Here is a 20,497-nt window from a genome sequence, read left to right as displayed (position 1 = left end):
GGACAATTTCATTCAGAAAGGAAAGTCATCCATCCACGCCTGATGCTCATATCCCAAGACAAGCACAGGAAAAATACCTGTCTTGCTACCACGTGGGCATCATTTTTGCATCTGCTAGCAACAATTGATGAGATCATTCACTGAACTGTCACAAGGTAAAAATATTAGCCATCGATATACTCAAGCTCTTGGATCAGAAGAGACAGCCCATCTCATGACACTCACCAGGGCTGCCTGATGACAGGTTTCATTCCTACATATCCATTTCTTCTGTTTAGTAGTGGGTGTCCTGGGAGGTTCTTGAGATTTGTATACCAATAACAGAGAGAAATATGCCTGTAGGAAGGTCAGGATTTCAGAGCATTCCAACTCAGGATTTAGTACTGAGTGCAATTGCTCTAAAAACTGTAACAGGAGCTACTTTTTTGGGAGGATGGGTCTATTTATCCTCCTTACACAAGAAGCCAATTTATTCCAGCATCTATCCCAACTAAAGTCACCTCAGAAAACCTAAACTATGTTTTATAAATAATTTTCTATAATTAATTTTATTTATGGGGCTAACGCCTGCATGCAGTTTAGTAACAGGAACCACATTTTTTTTACCTTGCTTGATTATGCTACATGAGAAGAGTAAAAACGTAAAAAAAACCACCCCAAAACTCTGTAAGAAAAGGGCTTTTCCTTGCAAAAGAAATGGCAGCCGTGTGTTTCCTTCTATCACGTATATGATAAGTCTCAAACAACACAGCATTATATTTGCTTTATTTTGGAATAGCATTTTATTAGCTTTATCCTCTTTGCTCACCTTGCATCACCCTGCTGGTGGTAAGAAACTGAGTCAACATGGCACTACTTCAGAAGCCAAAGTTGCATCACCCCTCAAAAACAAAACAGCATCAAAAATGTTCACTAACTTAAAGAAATGGCTCACATTTCTCACAAGCACTTCACAAGGACAGGAAACTGCTATGAAGTGAGGCCCAGGAATCAGGCTCAGATAATGTGACCTGCCAAACTTGGCTACAGGCTGCACGTGACACGGTCAAACTGCCTCCTCTACAGCATATTCCAATTTCTGTTGGATATGATACACGTAGTGTCTCTCTGCTAATTAACTTGCCACATTAATGGCCACCAGGCACTGTGTTACAATCACAGGGACACCACTAAAATGCTAGAAAATTACCTTCAGCATTTCCACAGGTAACTGAAAACTACTAGCAAAAGATAAACCATCTCAAAATCTCGTGCTATCCTCTGCTCAGACTAAAGCACAAAGTGGTAAATATGAGTAACTGCAGTGTTACTGTCCTTCCTACACTCGCTCTGCAGAGGACATTTATTTCCAGAGGTGTTGGTTCAGCACCTTCTGTGAGCACTTTGTTAAGTCCAGCCGCCCTCAAAGCCTGACATTCTCTCCTGACTTGTGCCAGCCCTCAGGGCACACTGACTAAGGCACATAACCAAGTATCCTTATGCCCTTACTTAAAGGAACAAGTTCCCACAGAAACACCTGCAGACCTTAATCTACAAGTGCAAGAGAGTGAAAATAAAAAACGCATCTGGGACAGAACTGAAGAGACTCCTCAAAAAGATGCCAAGGAAATGATTTTTTTCCTCCACTTGCCCTCCCCTAGTTTTAGAAGTATTAATAGGAAGTAAAAACAAAACAATCAAGTAATAACATTTCAACCAGGTCAAATGTGTGTTGAAGCAAAGGTAAGAAACCACTTAAAGCTCTCACAGGATTTTAAGCCCCTTTGACAGGTCTGATAATTTTAAAGGCTTAATTCCATTACAGTATCTGGCAGCCTGCAAGGGCACATTTTACTAACCATAGGCCACCAGGTCATAATAGATGTTGACAGAAAACATTAAAGGTTAAGTAGATGTAAGACCATAAAACATTTCAAGCTGCACAATGCCAGCAATGTTAACTAGCAGCCATGGAGCTGTTCGAAAGGAGAAAACAGTGGTTGAGTCTTGCCCCCATCTACAGTCCCAGGGAACACCTGTGAAATCAGATGGCCAGGATGGCCAGCACAGGCCATGCTCCCACACCATGAAAATCTTATTGGCTGTGTCAAAGCCCAAATTTCCTGTCTTACTCAGAGTGCAAGATCAGATTAACTGAGCTGAAGAAAACATAGCCACACTACAGATTTCACTAGTCCTCTTCATCTGGCAAACACAGTGAGCAGCGTGCCACAGAGGAGCAGCAGGGCTGGAGCATCCTGGCAGCCCAGGTCAGGCAACCTGTGATTGCCTCTGTGCAACAGTGGAGCACTCTGACTTGGAAAAGCAGCATTCAGATTCTTACCGTGATGAAGCTCCAAGCCACCAGTTAAAACAATTCAGCAAGAAACAGTAATTTTGCCTTCAATACCCCACAAAACTTACTCAAGCACTGCAACGTAACCACTGCAGGTAGCGACGCTCACTTCAACTGCCCCTGAGAGTATTTATGCAACTTATACATGCAGTTAAAACTCCAATACGTAATTTGGATTGCTCACTCTTGAGGGGTGCCTAGATACAGCAACAATGGCCATAATCACAGAGTTAATCTTATTTCAGCCACTAAATATGAAACCTAACATTTGACATTCCCAACTAGCGGAAAGGAAGGTAATGCATAGATCATTGCCTCTGCGCATGGAAGAGGCTTGACAGCTACTCTCCTCTGCATACTGTCTTTCTACAAGGCACTATGAGAATATACACAAACAGGTCTTCTGCTTTTTCTCTTCACTATGCAAAAGAGCTCCCCTGAATGACATCTATCTGGATAGCAAATTGCCAATACCACAAACAATTAAATTAGCAGCAGCTCAATATGTGAGGGGGTGGGAGCTGACTACTGACCAAATCTGACATACAAATAGCCTGCTAATTTGTCAGCAAGCCAAAATAAATGGAATGGGCTGGCTACAGGTGCAGGTAAATGCCTCAGAAATAGACATCAATAAATCATTTAGCTCTCTATAACATTTTAGATTACAGTCATTTAACAAGGACATTTTTGCCTTTACAACATGATTCATGAGTGCTTCAAGTGAGTCATTTAAAGTCAGCACTTAAGACGGGACTTTCAAACTTCCATTTTTTGATCTCCTATAACCTACTCTTAACTTAGCAAATATTATAAATTGTATCTTCTGTTCTGCTTATCACAAAATACAAGATTATGGGGTACTGCACACTAATGATCAACTCTCCAAAGTCCCAAACTCTCTGTGAGAGAAATAATCTGCCCAATATTTTTTTGTAGATATACAGAGAGGAGTTTGTTGAATGTCAGGCAAGCCAGACAGCCAACATCCTAGTTTTACTAGATGTGTCTAGTAGGATGGAAGGAGCGGGTCATCACAGATTAAATGTGTTCCTTACAAGTAAAAATCACTTGGTCCTCATAAATTTCCATCTCAAGTACTTCTTCGAAAAGCCAGCCTGCAAATAACTGTTCTGTCTGCTCAAAGACCATCTGTGGGGCTGTGTTTCTATCAAAATGATACAAGGTGTCACAAACAGTACCAGACAGAAGCTTAACTGTACGTTCTAAAGAAGGTCAGTCTTGTACTAAAACCAGAAACACAAAATACAGAAGGGCCATCTCCCCTTTTATTTTGCAAAGTATATTTACAAGTTGTGAAGTCATTAAGTAAAAAAACTACAATCGTTCACTACTAATGGACTAAGACCATATATAAACTTACATGAACATTTGTTTGTAACCTGATTCTACTGCAACTTTGGTCTGATGAAGCGTATTTCTTGACAGACACAGATTACCTCAAGGACGTTCCAGGTAAATCAGCCAATTATGGAATTACAGTATTTCCACCCCAAGGAATAGCCAGAAAACATATACAGCCATTTGGAAAGTGGGCTGAAACAGGACAATTTAACAGTACTTGTCTATGTGCAAGACAACTGGTTTCTAAGTTTCTTCCAGATTAACCTCTCAATTGCCCTGTTGCCAGAAAAACAGTAGGGATGAAAAGGTGTATAGGAACATGAAGAACTGCTGGTGATTTCCAAAAATACGGTATTTTATTGCATCTAGCATAGGAGGAGTTTTTACACACCTACAACTTCACATGACAGCCAGGCACATTGCCAAACACTCATTTTAAACCAGAGCTAACAGCCAAATCAGGACAGACCCCCAGTTCAGCATCACAGTTCATGAAGGTGAACTATGAAACTTACTGAAAAACACCACCAGTGTGACACAATTATGCAGAGTATCTGTCTGAGCAGGAAATCTGGAGTTAAAACTACTGACAGCAGCAAAATGAGAAGGCTGGGAAGTATCCGTGGCAGACCCCGTTAACAAAACCAGGGAGACCTACAAGCTGCTCAAGGCAGTCAAATAACAGCCTGTGATCAATAGAAGCAAATACTGCTGGCAGATCAAGCAGGATCAAGACTACATAAGCCACTGCAATCTGTATGAATAAGTAAATCGTGACAGGCTCCTCTGAAAGCCATGCTGTTAGGCTGGTGCTTGAAAACCTTAACTTTCTACAACAGTTGGATAGTGTCAGTAGCTAAGACAGTAAAAGTACCATAACACCCTTCTTTCAAGTCTGGCCTGGTACATGGATAAGTACGTGGCATTAAGTGGCACAACACCCCCTCTCCAGTATTTTTTCTTTTCCTACTATATAATAATACAGAAATAAAGTTGTTAATAAATGTTAAATATATGAAAGCATAAAAGCGAACACCAGGTCAGTAAAACTGGTTAGCATAGCTAACTAAGAACTGAAGGGAGTCCTGTGACAAACTCCCATTAGTTCCCCCTGTTACCTTCTTAGGTTGACCATGAACAGGTAGTCAAGAATACGTAAAGAAGTGCTTTTCATGGGAATCCCAGTTCTTCCCATCTGCCCTAGTTCTGCTTCTACTGGAGCTCTACTCACTTTATTTGTAACTAAGTTAGGTCAGAATGATTTTGAAAATCCAGTACAGATGGTTTTAATGATAAGATGGTGAAAGAATGAACCTCCCCAGGTATTATAACACTATATCCAAATAGCATTCTAACAAGCTTGTATTAACCAACAATTGTGCGATTTTGTCTGCTTCCAGAATGCCAACAAAGACAGAGAGTCCAGCTTGCCTACCTCCTGAAACTTAATTTACTAGATGCAAGGGGCAGCCAGGAGATATAAAAACCACAAACTGCTAACAACAAAATTCAGTTTGAGGATTAGAAGTTTATAAACAAACATTAAGGATTACTCATCAAAATGTTGAGAGCTGTACTTCAGTTACAATAAACAAGAATTAGGAGCTTAGCTGGCTGTCAGAACATTTTATTGGTACTAACAAGACAACTGAGAACAAAATTAACTTTTTATGAAACAGGTAGAACTGCCATTGGTTGCACTGGATTACTGTCAATAGAATGATCCCAAATAAGCTAAGACTCAGGATTAGTAACACACTCCAGAGAATATTTGAGAATGATCCAGGTCAAGAACTGAGGAAATGTATGGTGTTTATTAGAGGTGGGCGGAGTGGCAGCCTTCCACACTACTAAAGTAAATATTGTCCCAATGCCACTAATTTTTCTTTATAACTACACTTTGTCTTGATTTTAAGGAGAAAATTCTTCAAGCAACTTCCAATTAAAAATAGAAACAAAAACCCTGTCTGTGTTCTTTCTGGGTTTGTCTTGTTTCCTTACTGAATTGTCAGCAAAAGCCAGACTGGCTGGCTGCTTTCCCCCGATGATGAATGGATGTGCACTCTTCCCCATGCCTTGGAAGCTATTACTGCTTTGCTTTACTGCGCATTGGTGTACCTCCACAATTAGTGAAACAGCCATTTCATTCCAAGGCTACTTCATCACTTTACATGCTGGTTTAAAAGGCTTTGTCCAGTAACTTCAAATTGTTTTTAGTTACTTCTAAAACAACTGTTTTATACACTAAAACATTGTTTTGCCTCAGCATTTTAGAAGAAGGTATACCCCGCAGAATTTTGATACCAGTCCTGCTGTTAGAAGAGCCAAATTATATTAATATATTCTTTCAAGTGTGTTAACTTTTAGGTTTTTTTAATTAATTTTCTTTTTTCTTTGTTTTGGTCACTTCAAAGAAACAGCCAGTAAGTAACACAAGGCTACAGATGTCATGCTACTGTTTTTTTTCACACAACTTTCCGGTTTCATCTGGAAAGGCAGTACAAGGAAAACAAACTGTAGGAAATTTAGCGGACATGCAGTGGGGTCATTTGTCACACGATTTTTTTTAAAACCCTCTGGATATGTCTCTGCTGTATCCTGCAAGGTACCAGAAGCAGTGAACCATCTGCTCAGCCTGCACAGCTCTCCACATGCCCAGCAAGGCTTCTGAGACTTCAGTTAGATCACCCAGCTTCAGCCTGCAGAGCTCTGAACTACAATGCAGCAATAGCTCAGCAGCGCTGGGAGGAAGCCACTTTTCCCCACCCTTTTTTTTTTCCTTGAGCAAAAACCTTGCTGTCCAGCTGCCTACAAGCAGTTTCATGGCAGCCTGCTAGAAGCAACTTCTGTTTGTTCCACCCGAGAGAAAACAGAAGTTCCCTTGCCAGAGCAGCCTCAGAGGAAGGTATTTCCTGTGGCACACTCTGTTCTCCCACTGAGAGGAAGCAAACCAAAGAGCATCTTCACTGAGATCTCTGGAACATCATTTTAACAATGTTACACACGATAAGGTTTTGGGGTTATTTGTTTTCTGCTGGTTAGCTCCTTCCCCGATTAGCACTTTGATATTTTTTAATATAATTTACAGCCTATTCTTTTTTTAAGAGAAAAAAAAAAAGTTACAACTGTGCCATTCCATAGAGTGACAGTTTCCTGATGGCTTCACTCTAATGATCTTTGGTCACTGTTTATCAGCAATATCCCTTTTGCTGGTGTAATGGTCATGAGAAAGCAGTCGTGCATTGTCACAGTCCCAGCGACAGCTGAGGACAACGTGGGAACTTCTGTGTCCTCAGCTTACCTCGTGACATAGAAAAAACACTATTCTCTTGTCTTAGTTACACATCTTGTAATAGCAGGGGCTTGAGGCATTGGATTCAGAGACTCTCTTGAACTAATTGCTGTACTAACTCTTATGGCAACAGCAAGCCTGTTTTGCCAGACTATTCTCTCTAAACTACCTCACTGTAATTAATACAGCACCTGTTACTACAACAACAAATTGTTTATTCATTGAGCCTAAGTATCCTCTGTTTTTCTCTCATTGTTGGTTTGCATGCTCTGCTTCTTAGATTTGTAACCAATTGCTGTACCCTGTCCAAAAGCTTTCTTGGATGATCCTGGAGCATTCATCCAGCATAAGGGTCCCAGGACTAAATGCTACTTTCAGCACAGGTAATACCAAGAGGGTGCACGTGTTTCACTCAAATATGAACATGGCAACATTTCAGCTAGGATCACAGAGACATTGACATGCACACCCTGGATATTTGTGCCCATTCTATGACCTACACAAGATTAAAGGCTTATGACTACATTTCAAACCTCTCTTATGATCAGTATTTTCAATTGCCAACATGAAACTGTAGCTTGATCATTCAGATTCCTTCTTTACTAGTGAAATTTCACTGCATTTGCAGACGTATTTCCTCAGGCATTTTCTGATGGCTCCTCCAGAAAGGGGTAAAGGTAGGGTGAGTGGGAATCAAATCAATGTTAAGTAGTATTTTAAATCAAACTTTGACCACAAAATTGATACCAAGCCTTTGGTACCACTCTTCTGTTCATTTAAACTGCAGTATTACTGACTGAGTTCTTCTGAAATAAATTCGCATAAACCCAAACTTTGGTTCACGTGTTGCATTGCACTTTAGCTGCCATCTCAATTTAAATGCTTAGCAAAAAGAGGAACAAAATTCTGCTAAGCAGATTGGTGACAGAATGGAAAGACATACTTCTGCTCAACTCAGAGGAGCTTCCATTTTTATGCATGATTAGATGCTGATAATTACTTTATTACCAATATAACTGTAATAAACTTATAAATCGAACAAAAACTACAGGCAACATTAGGCAACGTAGAGCAATTTTAGCTAGATCTTAGTTTTATGTACTTCCATTTCCAAGTAGCGTTTCAGTCACGCTAATTGCTTTTCTTAGGTCACCCCAGCCTAATGACCTGGTTAGCTTAACCTGACTCGTTGAAAGAAACTGTCTCCACAATAACTTTTCATTCTAAAATCTACACATCTGCAGAATGAACAGTATCTTCTATAGTATTATGAGCCAAGGTAAGTTGTCAAAAATGTGTTCAATTGAACCAGTTCATCCCATGAGATGTCTACAGAAAGCGTTTATTTCATCAAAAGATGACAGATAGTAAGGGATTTTCAACCGGATCTTATAATGGGCTCACCTGAACTCAGGGCAAGCAGTTTGTAAGACTGAAGTCACAACTTGTTTTGACAGCGGATTTAGTGGACCCAGAACCACTGATGCTACTTTATGCAAAGTCTATTTTACCTTACACAGCAATTTTTCTGATTCAAAGAGCTGTTATCTACAACAGCAACCTCTCTTGCCCCAACAGACCGTGCTGTCAACATCTGAATTGCAAACACTGAAGCTGTATAGATCCTTTGCATTTTGTTTTTGGTGTACATTGATACATGCTATTTTATTTCGTTTTTAGATATTATTTGCATTAAGCCAACTAACTAAACTGAACAATAAAACCAACTTCACGAATTCCAGTCTGTCATGACTAGTTCGAAACTTTCTCAAAACTCCTTAAATCGTATGCAAATTAAATAACCTTTTTACACAGGAAAAGTGTTTTTAGTTTTTACACAGGAAAAGAATAAACAAGACACTTGTTTACTACTAAACATAAGGGGCAAAAAACTTGTCAACTGGAACACCCGAGACTGTCACCGATACCAAGACTACTCTGAGATCTTCCATGAAACCCCTTGCCACAGATGTGAGTTCTGCACGGCAAGGTCTTTATAAAGACAGCAAAAATGAAATGGTGGCAGCAGTATTGTCATTGCTGTTTGCAGAACAGCTTGTCACGTTCTGACAGCGCCAGACAGGCGAAAGTTGCCGGCAAGGCCGGCGATAATGGGTGCTGCCTTTGGGTTCAGTGACTGCAGCAGCAGGCGGCAGGCGGGCCGCGGGCAGCGGCGGTGGGAGCCGGGCGGGCACAGCCGCTGCCATCGCCGCCAGCCCCGCGGCCGCTCCCACAATGCACCCGCTCCCGCACACACACACGGACACGCACCGAGACACCCGCACACCGCCACGCACACACCGCCGACACGCTCCGACACACGGCCCCCGCCCCCCCGAACCAACTTACCCCCGAGTTACATCCCATCCACCAGCCGGGGCTTCCTCTGCCGCCCCTCCTCTGCGCGCCTGCCTCTGCTGCTGCAGAGAGGCCACATATGTCTGCAAACACTTCTAGGCAGAAACCAGCCAGTGCAGAACAAAGACAGCCGGGGTTGCCTTCATCTCAGCACAAGGCAGCCAGTAGCTATTTTCAAGCTTGTTCGCTCTCCCCCTCTGAGGGCACCCTGCTCTGTTTCTCCCTCTCTCTCTCTCCTCTTTGCCTGTCCAGCTACTGCACAACACACATCAATTATTCATTGCTTGTCTCCCGGTTTCCAGGCAAAACCAATCACAGATGGAGTCTTGCTAATGGGCTCATGCCGTACTTGCCAACAGGCTATTTGTGCTCAAGCTACAACCCTCTAGAGACAATAAAGAGAATCAGGTTAAGCTTTAAAACTTCACACGTACGCGAACAGACCTAAAACGGCGGTAGACATGTAAGCATCCCTGTGACATTGCTTAGGAGTACGTCTTCGGCATACAGCATGGCAGAAGGCTGCTGTAAATCTTCCGAAAGGGTTTTAAGAAAATCAAACACTCAGAAAAAATCTCACCTCAGCTGCATGTTACTGATACTGATGGTTCTCTTTTCTGTCTCTAGTGATCCATGTCTTGCTTTCCCATTACACAGAGGGGTATGTCCTTCTCTCATTCTCGTGCACGCACGCACACGCACACACACACACACAACACGCAGCCACAGCCACTTTGCCAGAAGGAAGAGAGAGAAAGAGAGGAGGAAAAAAAAAACCACCCAGGCAGCTCACATTTCAAACTTGCAAGGAGGGGTGGTGCTTAAAACGCTAGGACAAAGCCTCTGTCTCTGGCACCCAGCCAAAAGACTAAAATAAATCCCCTGGATCAATTAATTGGAAGCAACACTTGTTCGAGCCCGCGTAACAAACCATTAAGGGCACCGGGGCTGAAAAGTCTTGAGATTTGGGAAATCTTATACCCTCGCTTCCCCCCTACCCTGTTTGCTGAATGCTTTTGACGAAATCCATCAAACTAGTCATGCTAATTAGCGTCCAGGGCAGCCTCGGCGGCGGAGCAGCGCCCGGGGCGGGCGGCCCCCGCGGCCGGGAGTTTCCTTCCGGACCGGCCGCCGCCCCGCGCCGGGCAGGAGGTACCGGCGGGGCCCGGGCAGGAGGTCGCTGGAGCGGCGGCGCCTACTGCCGGCCCCAGGGTGCCCCAGCGCTCCCGCTCGGCGGAGCCGCCAGGGGAAACTGAGGCAGGCGGGGGCTGCGGGCTGCCAGCGGAACCCTGTCACCTGCGGGACAGCCTGGCCCGGGCAGGTTCATTGGGCTGTGCTTGCCAGTTCAGGTCTTCACCTTTGCCGGCCGCACACTGCTCCTAAGCCATCACCCGGTTCCCACGCCACGGCCAGCTCAGGCTGCCCACGAAAGAGTTTTAAACATGTCCAGCTGTGCCTGCGGTGGTCAGCGTTCACACTGACAGTGCCGAAAGGGAAAAAAAAAAAGGCAACAAACAGTAACGTGACAATTCTGTGCTGCCTCTCAAAAGGAAAACTGGCAGTTTAAGTTGTGGCCAGCCGAGCACCAGCCTTTTCCTGCCACCCTCCTGGGTGCAGAGCCACTTCCTTCCCCGCACAACCTGCACAAAGCACCTCCACCTCTTAAAGGCGCACCCGGCCCTATCGCAGTGAAGCAGCCGGCAGGTTACAGCGAGAAACAAACAAAATACGAACAATTAAGACAGGAGGACTTGAATAAAATACTGTCTCTCCAGCAAAATTCCTTTCAGTGAAAAAATGGCCCCAGCTTCCCTTGCCATGCTTACCAGTCACTTAACTGTGCTTCCCGAACACCTTAGCAGAGTCGGCAATATGACAGATCGGAGCAGCAAACTATCACAGATATCAAAGAGCAGCTCTTCTCTGAAAAATGATTCCACGAAAAAAGCATTGTCAGATTTCATGTTCTTTTCCCCCGCCGCTAGGGAATCCACTACAAACCGGTAAGAGTTACGTGTGCTCTCACTTAACTTCCACTCCTGACGCCAGATCTCAAGGTCAGCCTGTCAGACAGGGTTATTGCTTTCTCTCCACAGCCACCAGACCAAGCAGAACTGCAAACCAAACCCTCCACACTTTGTGCAAGCTCAGAGCCGCACAAGCGTGGCTGAAGGAACACTTCCCAACAACATGCCTGCTGCAGGTGGTCCGGGGCTCAGTGCTGGGCCAGTGTCCATAGCACCCAGTCTGTACAGGCTGGGCAAGCCTCCAGCGAGGCCCGCAGGGGTGCGGGTGGACCCAGGGGGCTGCTGGAACAAACTCTCCTACACAAAATGAAGTTTCCATTGCAGTTGGTCAAACTTCAGATTCAGTCACATGGAAGAAAAGCACAGAACCTTACACATTCTTTTCATTGCCTTACAGAGCAGCCAGATGCTTTAAGGAGGTGTAAATGATATAGCTAGACTGGCAGAAGAGCTATAGGAAGCACAAGTTTTAGTCAAAGCAATGAGAAGTATGTCAATAATCCAAAACAAGGACCAAACTGTCCGACTAATGTAAGGGCACTGAGTTAAGACTTGGTGGATATGAATGAAACTGGTAATTGCTCTAATGCTACATGAATTCTCGATAGAATTAACATTTCTGTGCTCGTTTCAGGTTTTACTGTATTTACAGAGCTTTCACATAATTCATAAGCTATCGTGGTGTTTTTTCTATTTTGAAAAAACACACAAAGTAGCAACAAGAATGTATCAGGTGGTCGTGAGATACTGAGACAGATACAGTTACTGAGACTGGCTCCTTCCTCATGAAAGTCTTGATTAAGTTATTTTCTGAGGGTGAAAGGTGCTTTTAACTTTTTCTGTATAGAAAACACATTGTCCAGTATCCTATATTATTTTTCTCTACCTACCATCACAAGTAGTATTTCCCTGCAATTAAATTGCTCCTTCTAGTGTAACAATGTAAGTTTCTCTTTTAAAGCTGCCTGTCTTTTCAGAGGAAGTGGTTTAGTGTAGACAAATCACTTATCTAAAAATTATGTACTTACTTCTCCTTTGACAAATCTTCAGCAGGTTTCTAATCCCACCCTGCCACTTGAAATATCACTTTCTGTGATGACATTTGAGTCACAGTTGTCAGAAGCATCAGGCTCTGTAGTCAAATGGATTAAATCACACTTCATAGCATGCAGTATTTTGAAGAAGGAGTGGTTTATCATTTGTAGAAATTAATCATAACAGTTTTTTCTCTAGGGCGAATTCCCAATCACTTTTAAAGATTACTATATTTAAGCCCCACTGACAGCAGTATGTCAAATTACATCACAAGGCAGGTTATCTCAGGCAATGGTAACTATTAACACAACTCACTGAAGGCACATACTACTGGGAGAAGCATGTCTGTACTGGGAAGCACCTTTTCCCTGCAGGGCTGGGAGAGCAGGCCCCTTGGCTGTGCTTGGTGTGGCCCTGTGGAGGCCTCAGCGATCCCAGGGTCTGGGGGGTGCCTGCTGCTGGCTGCTGTCCCAGCTCAGCCTCCAGGAGAGGGGACACAGGGCTCAGGACATCTTTGGGTTCTACAGACGGGGAAAGAGGAGACACTTACTTGAGCCACCTTTAGCTGATTCAGAAAAGCTGTAGATTTTTAGAGAAGTCCTATTTATCTCAAAGCAGGAGGCAACCTTTTTCTGTTTAGCATATGCTGTTAATGTGAAACAATATTACCAACAAACTTTCTAGATCTCAATCCTGTCAATCACTCCTTGGCACAGAAGCAAACCACGTTCTTACTGTACTGCTCATTGCTCTCCATGCCAAGACACCGCTCGGAAGGAGTGTATTTTTTAAGAAGTCAGAAGCCTGTCCTTTAATTGAGATGACACAACAGACATGCCTATGGAACACCAATTTTTTGTGGTGAACAAGATAATGATGTGAACACATTTATATGTTCAGGTGCCTTTGATTGCTCAACATAAACAGCATGATGCTTATCTTCAACTACTTCAAGTGAGTTAGCCTTTGGGCACTTCTCTCCTGCCTTGCCCCTCTTTGGTGATATTGCAAGAAATTAATCAAATATATTAACACCTGTAATAAAAATGCAGACCATCAACAGCAAAAGGAGAGGCTGCAGAGGAGTGGAGAACAAATCACCCATTTGAATACTTTAGTATCAAGCAGACTCTAGGAGGGGGGACAGCATCATGTTCTACTGTAATATTGTGAGAGGTATGCTGAGAAAAGAGCAGAGAAAGAAAGCATAAATGGGTAAGGAAAATCTTTTCAAGTAGCTGTAATAGCAGTTATTGCCCACTGAGTCATAATATAATCCTGTAGCAATGCAAATTTTCTATGACCAAAGATTTAAAGGTTTATCTCGGGGACCAATCTTTATTCATCTGAGTTTTGCTGCAGTGCTGAACACAGCAGGGTAGTTCCTTACAATATTTGTCTAGAGCAGGTTATTTGCCCAAGAATTAGTTCCCTGGATATGTATATATTTTACTATTGATTCAAAGGATTCAAAAATCTCTTTAGAAGGCTTACAATTACATAGTTGAAATACACAGAATACATGGATCAGTGACCTTGTCGATTTTTCCTAATGTTTCGCAGTAGGTTGAATCAGTTGAAGCTGTTATAAATCCAAGGGCTGCATCCCACTAAAAAACCAACCATGTACTTGAAAAAAACAAAAATTAAAATCCTTTTGCTCTGCATCAAGTGTCTTTCAAGCATAACTCATTTTTACATAATCAAATAAACTCCTTCTAAAGAGGCATGAAAAGAAAACCCAGTATTTAAAAGTAAAGGAAGACCCTTTCACATGGTTTAGTCCTATCCTGTTTAAGTAAGAGATTACTACATTGCAAAGAATTCTATGACTAAGGTACATAGACCCTTTGGTCCCCTTCTGCATTAGGCTTTATAAAACAAAGGTATGGAAGTTATAAAATGTAGCAACAGCATCTGCTTTTTTTCCCTGCTGCCCATGACCACTGTTTGCTTGTAGCCTTTGGTAACTAAATGTTTTGATGAACCCTCTGATCTGAACCTGGAAACACCAAATGCTGTTTTGGATGCACACAGCAGTTGGACCAAAACACACAAAATCTTCTGAAAGACACTTATGCCCTATTTAACTTTCAAGACAGTGGAAATGCTCACGTTCTTGTTACCCCTTACAAAACAATACTCCTTCAAGCCTCTGCAAAGACTCAGGAGAGACCTTTAGGCACTCTGATGAACACCTCTGTCAATTGCCAAAATATTTGGAAAAGGAGATCTACCATCAGTCTATCTAATAATGTTGCAATTTACTAATCTCTATTTCCTTCATTCTTTCTTTTGATTTAATATCGTTACCATGTACAGGAAAACAAGATGATCTATGAAATTACAATGCAAAAAAACACTCAGAAATACACAGTGAAGCCATTCATTATGTTTGTATCTTTGCTTCTCTTCACAGCTATACTTTTATGGAAAACCACAAAGCAAAATTATCTAAAACATGCAGAAGTAAAGAACAAAGTACACTAAGGAAAAATCCCACCTGTAATGTCGTGTGGCAGAAAGAAGAGAGGCTTTACAAACCTAAGGTATCACTGTACTGATGGCATCAGCTCAGAGTTGTGCCCAGCACTATTTCACCCAGAGCAGAGGCACTGCAGCTGCCCCCTGACAACCTGACTTGTTCATCAGGCAGTTTTAAAGACAGATGCAACACACCCCACCTGTGATGCTCTGCCCTTATTTTAATGTTTCTGTTTTGCTACAAATGCTAATATATGTTTTAAAATCTGCTTTTCGTGACATAGGAGCTTCTTTGTTTTCCCAACTTTTGGATGCTTCTAGTGGAATTCCTTGGTAAGCTGGAGCATGGCACAAATGGCTTTCAGTGCCTCTTTTGGTGCCTGGGCTAGAGCTCATGACATCTCTAGAAAATCAGAAAGAAATCAAAATTAACTGAAGGCTTCTCGATTTAATATCAATTTTTCAGCATGCTCAAGTGGATTTCTAAAATATCCACATTTTTCACTAAGTTTTGATAAAATATTTCTATACCACATCTTGCAAACTGCTTGATTGTCCTCATGTAGTTTAGATATTTTTAGCCTTCTACCATTTTGGGCGAACACCTGAAGAACCATTCTTTAGATTTCAAACAAATCTTTCAGCATTCAGATGTTCTGCAAAGTACTAAAAACTTTATTATAACTAAGCAAGACTCTCAAATACAGTGAGGACTACCATCTCCCTAAGAAAGTTTTAGTATGCACTTCAATAAAACATTTTTTCTGCTGCTTTTCAAGATGGTTAAGAATACATTCTCCCTAAAAATACTTGGTTTTCCTAAGCATATAGCAGAAGCCCCACCTCTGGCAAGCTGTGGGTTAATTAGAGCTAAGCTTTCTCTCCCCCTGATTAATTGTTCAAGGGGATAAGGAGGCAGCTCTGAAGACAGCAACTTAATCAGGTCTCACTGAAAGAAGATAGAAAACTATTAGAACAGCAGCTTGTGAGGCAATGTAGAACTAATGGGATGCAAAAGAGTAAATGAAACTGAAGCTTGGAAAGGAGAAGCCCTGCTAGGGCTCCTGAACACTTCTTGGCATTGTAAATCCAGTCTGAACTGCTTTGACTCCTCACAATTATTTTCCAGAAATATAAATTGTATGAATATTCCTCATTAAGATCTCAAAAGAATAAGTCCTCCATGAATAGTCAATCCCACTGACTATTTTCTTTTATCTTTTTCTTCTAAGCCTTCATATCCATTTAACACTCCACATCCCAGCCCCATCACAGCAGTGTGAGGAGCTGCTGCTCTGGTTTTCTGGCTCAGTTGGAGTCATCTTCCCCTCTGCATGGAGACTCCTCTTGGTCCCGTTTCACCAAGCTGCCTCTACTCCAAAAATGAGGTTGAGAGGCAATCTAGACTACTTGCTTATATCCTTTTTATTACCACTTTTTAAAAACCAATCCACTAATATATGGAAGGTATCAGTTGTGAGAATGAATATGTGATACAAACATCCTGAGTGGGACATAAATGCAGGAAGAAAAGATGTAAAGAGAAGGTATGTCCTTCATTACCCTCACTATTTACATTCTATACATAGTAAAGTTCATGACAGAACTTTTTCTCTGTGGTATGAGTGAACTGTGAGAGCATTAATACGAGAAAGTTGTGATGCAGTGGGTTGGTGTTTTTTTGTTGTTGTTGTTGTTTGGTTTTTGTTTTGTTTGGTATTTTTTAATCTAAAAAAAAATCTGTGAAAGCATAATCGAATGTCACTTTCTTCAAATCAGTTGTGGAGTGTAGAAAACCATCGAAAGTGCATTCAGATGTTTCATGATGCCATATCAAACATATGAAGGGTTATATAATCATCAAATAGATAAAAGTCCAAAGATACAAATTAAAAGAAAAGTTACAAATTGGTGGCTATGCATCACTGTCTTGGAAAGCTTCCATTCTGGAATACAAAGACATTCATCATTCGGAGGCCAGCTCATGCTTCTAGCTTTGTATTTAAACAACCCCATGTACCATCATCATAGACTTTTTATATCAATCTGCCAGAAAGCCATACAGAGTTATTTTTAGAGGCCTGTGAGATAAAGTACAGTTTAGCTTGCTAAGCAGCCTAATAAGGCAAAACGCTCTTGGTGAAGACCAAATGCAGTTACTGTCGTTCCTTCTCTCATACTCGAATCAATTTCTAAGAGCATCCCTTAATTTTTCCTGCTTACTGAGGATGACTGTATTAGCAACAGGATAGAACTAGAGGGAGAGAGGCCTTCTGTATCGTTTTCTTGTGTTTGATAATCACATGTGGAGTGACTGAAGAAAAAATGGAATGGTCTGAAAAGAAAGTGGCTTTGTTCAGAGTTAAAGAAACCTCTTAGTAAACAATCATTTTAAGAGAAACAACAGCTTAACATCAGTTTTTGCTTTCAGAAACTGGCAAACTCAGCTCTCAGTCAACTCCAAATACTTCAAGGCCACAAAGCTTCAAAGCAGATATAAAGGATTCTCAGAGAGTATTGGTATGATTAAATACTAGAATTGGTATGATTAAATACTAGATTAAATACAAGAATTTTAAAACTAAAGAAGTTCCCAAATCCACTAGATTACTTATGATCTGAGAAAAATACTCATTTTGACATGTTAATGCAAGGAAGGAGGGTGATGGTTAATGCTAGAGGGGGGTGATTCTGTAACAGTTTATGAGACCAGGATTAAACCCAGCAATTAACACAGGTTTCTATCTTTAGTAATTATTCATATACCTGTTCAGCTGATTATAAGTCATAGCTCCAGGCTGTCTGCCTGCACTGCTAGGACACAGACAGCAACCTCTGCTAAATTGACTCCACTGGCTACGCTCATGCTGCAGGAGCTGTTTTCAAGGACAGATGCACAATGTTATATGGGTAAAGAGAGGAGCAAATTAAAGATGGGTGTTCTGTCAGGAAAAGAACTGAAGAACTTGTGTCAGCATTTCTCCACATTAATAGGATCTTAGATTTTTAACCCTTCACTACCTATTACTTAGATTTAAGAAGAACTTTCCTTATTATATAGATAGCATAACTGCATCTTCTCAAATAAAATAATGAAAATACAACAGTTAAGAATGAAATACAAGGACATGCAAGATAAATAACCACATACATACATATAGATATAGAGGGATCCCATTAAGAGCACTCAATCCTTCTTAAACTGTGATTCATTTTAAAATATCATAGCTTGTGGGTTAAATAGGCTGAGTACAGTAGAACATGAAGATACCAAAACATATTATTACCACACAGAAGTATCACTGACTTTGAGTCACCAATATATACCTGGCACATTTCTACCAAATAGCTACACTCACATTTTTTATTTTTCTTTTTACCATCTTTTGTATATTTCTCTTTAAAGCAGTTTATTTATTTCTTTTAAGGAGGCCTAAAGTCTTCTAGGCCTGAGAAATATTTATCAGCACAACCACGGAAGAAAGCTCTGCTGCCAGCTCCTACCAACCACAGACACAGCTCTGGCAAGAGGCTATGCCTTATATTGACCTTATTGAGCTCTCACTGAAATAAAATTAACAATTGAAGGTTTATGTGATACCACTAAAAGAAGTCTTCTGGCATGCATATAAATATATCCTATTTTACTAGAGGATTTCTAGCATAGATGTACCCTACTTTGAATCTAAGAACAAGTCTACACCTTGGAATATTCACACTTTAAGATCTTCTAATAACTACATCCATCTGTTAAATCATTTACATTCTGATAGAATATGAAGCAATAGTATAGCAACAAAAATATACATTTCCATAATCTGGAAAATATCCAACAGTATTTAACACTGTTTCTTATTTCTCTCCTGCAATATCACACAGAGAGTTTCACAAAAGTTGTGCTTTTACGACGTATAGGCACCAGAATAGAATCTTGTCCCAAGAGACACTCTGAAATAGCCTGAGCAAGTCTAGAATCCTTCCCCTGTGAATGACAGGAACTATCCTCTTTTTAATCAATATGCATCAGCTGAGTCTCTCTGTCCACTGTTGACTTGGTAGGCTGACTGTCCACAGTCAAAAGACTGTTAAGGATTAAACATTTCAGAGCAGAAGCTTTAAAACAGGAAGTTTGATGGTGAGCTCTTTTTAATGAAGCCTTCAAAGTAAAATCAGAAAAATTTTGCATGTTTCCTTAGGCCATAAATGTGGTTCTACTTTTTGTTTCATATTTAAATCCACGGTTAAGTAAACACTACAGTTGAACATATTCTTTCGAAGCTTAACCAGACAACTGTATTTTAATCACTTAATTTCTTTTAATTACTTAAAGTACTTCAAGAACACACACTCAAGTATCTCCTCTAACTACAAAAACTGAAGTGAAAGTTCAGGTGCAGTGAGACCAGCTTAAATGAGCACACACAACCTGGAGAGGATGAGAAAATGAAATTTTGGGTACTTCAACTTCAGAAAGCATAATTTGTTCTGATTTTCTAAAAGTGCTAAATCTCCTGCTGCTACAAGTTAAGTATCTTTAACAGATTTTTCAGTTCAGCATATCGAAGAACTGAGAAACCACAGGTCATTACCACAGCTTTTAACTTTTGGCCAAACAGTCAATGCCAACTCTGCAAACTATTAACTGACTACTGCACCTTTATAATCAACATTTCGAATTAAAAAGTGCCGGCAGTTTATTTAAGTGAGGCTTAACACACTTAAGTGTTTTTCTGCAGGCCACTTATCTGGGCCTGGAGGACCTGCTGTTGGAAAAATGCTGTGTGGGCTTTAAAATTTAAACCTAAGTTAATTTTTTTTCTTAAAGGAGATGTAATATACTTTCATACCTACAAGGAAAAGCTAGGCGAGTGAAAGAAAATTGTTTTTACCAAAGTTAAGAGAAATAAAGTTATGAAAGTTACATTTCTTTTTACTTCAGGCAAGGCAGTATTGGACATATTTACAGAAATCAACATTAATAGAGAAAAAATTCTGCTTTTGCTTGGAGATAATTTCTGTGATGAGGTATTAGAAATGACAAACCTTCATGAGGCAGGGACTTTCCAGGAGGAAAGATGAAACTTTCACAGTGCCTCAGATCTCATCAAAACATTTCTGTTTTCTCCTCTATAGGACGTCCTCTCCAAATTGCTTTTCTCTTGCTTTGAATCACCTTTATCTCTCTGAAGACAGTCTTCTGGGTGAAGCTCTATGATTTTAATATTTATAGCCCTGACGAAGTTAGGGTTTATACTCTATACTATCTGCACTCTCATCTGCTGTATCTTTCTGGGATTTAATGGTTGCTCTTATCTCTATGGGACGAGCCAAGTTTAGTGACCTGAGTTGCCTCACTTCCATCAGATCAGAGTCATGGGAGTCTGCCACAAACTCCTGTATCAAAGTCAGAGAGGGGGAAGTCACTTTTACAAAGCCAGAGCAAAGAAGTAAATGAGTAACTTTCAATACCACTCCTCAACAGCTTCCTCATTTAGTAGAGAGAAATTACTATTTCAGCAAGCTGAGGAGACTTAAATGCCTTCTAACTCTCTTGGAAATCTTGTCACGCTGCTGGGACTAAGGGGGAGAAAGGCAAAGATA

General features: G+C 41.0%; 1 protein-coding gene across 6 annotated transcripts in view; it reads right to left on the bottom strand.

The window, feature by feature from the left end:
* Window positions 1–20,497, bottom strand: part of ZMIZ1 (zinc finger MIZ-type containing 1) — a 339,057-nt gene that overhangs the window by 81,073 nt on the left and 237,487 nt on the right. Inside the window, exon 1 of one of the 6 annotated variants that reach the window (XM_066324124.1) lies at window positions 9,931–10,101. The exons of the other annotated variants lie outside the window; for them this stretch is intronic. The gene's annotated coding sequence lies outside the window, so the exon portion shown is untranslated. Of the gene's footprint in view, window positions 1–9,930; window positions 10,102–20,497 lie in introns of those variants that run through there. 6 annotated transcript variants of the gene reach the window in all.

This window comes from Sylvia atricapilla, chromosome 8 (genome assembly GCF_009819655.1).
Source record: "Sylvia atricapilla isolate bSylAtr1 chromosome 8, bSylAtr1.pri, whole genome shotgun sequence".
Classification (NCBI taxonomy): Eukaryota; Metazoa; Chordata; class Aves; order Passeriformes; family Sylviidae; genus Sylvia; species Sylvia atricapilla.
This window is presented reverse-complemented; position numbering and strand designations above follow the sequence as displayed.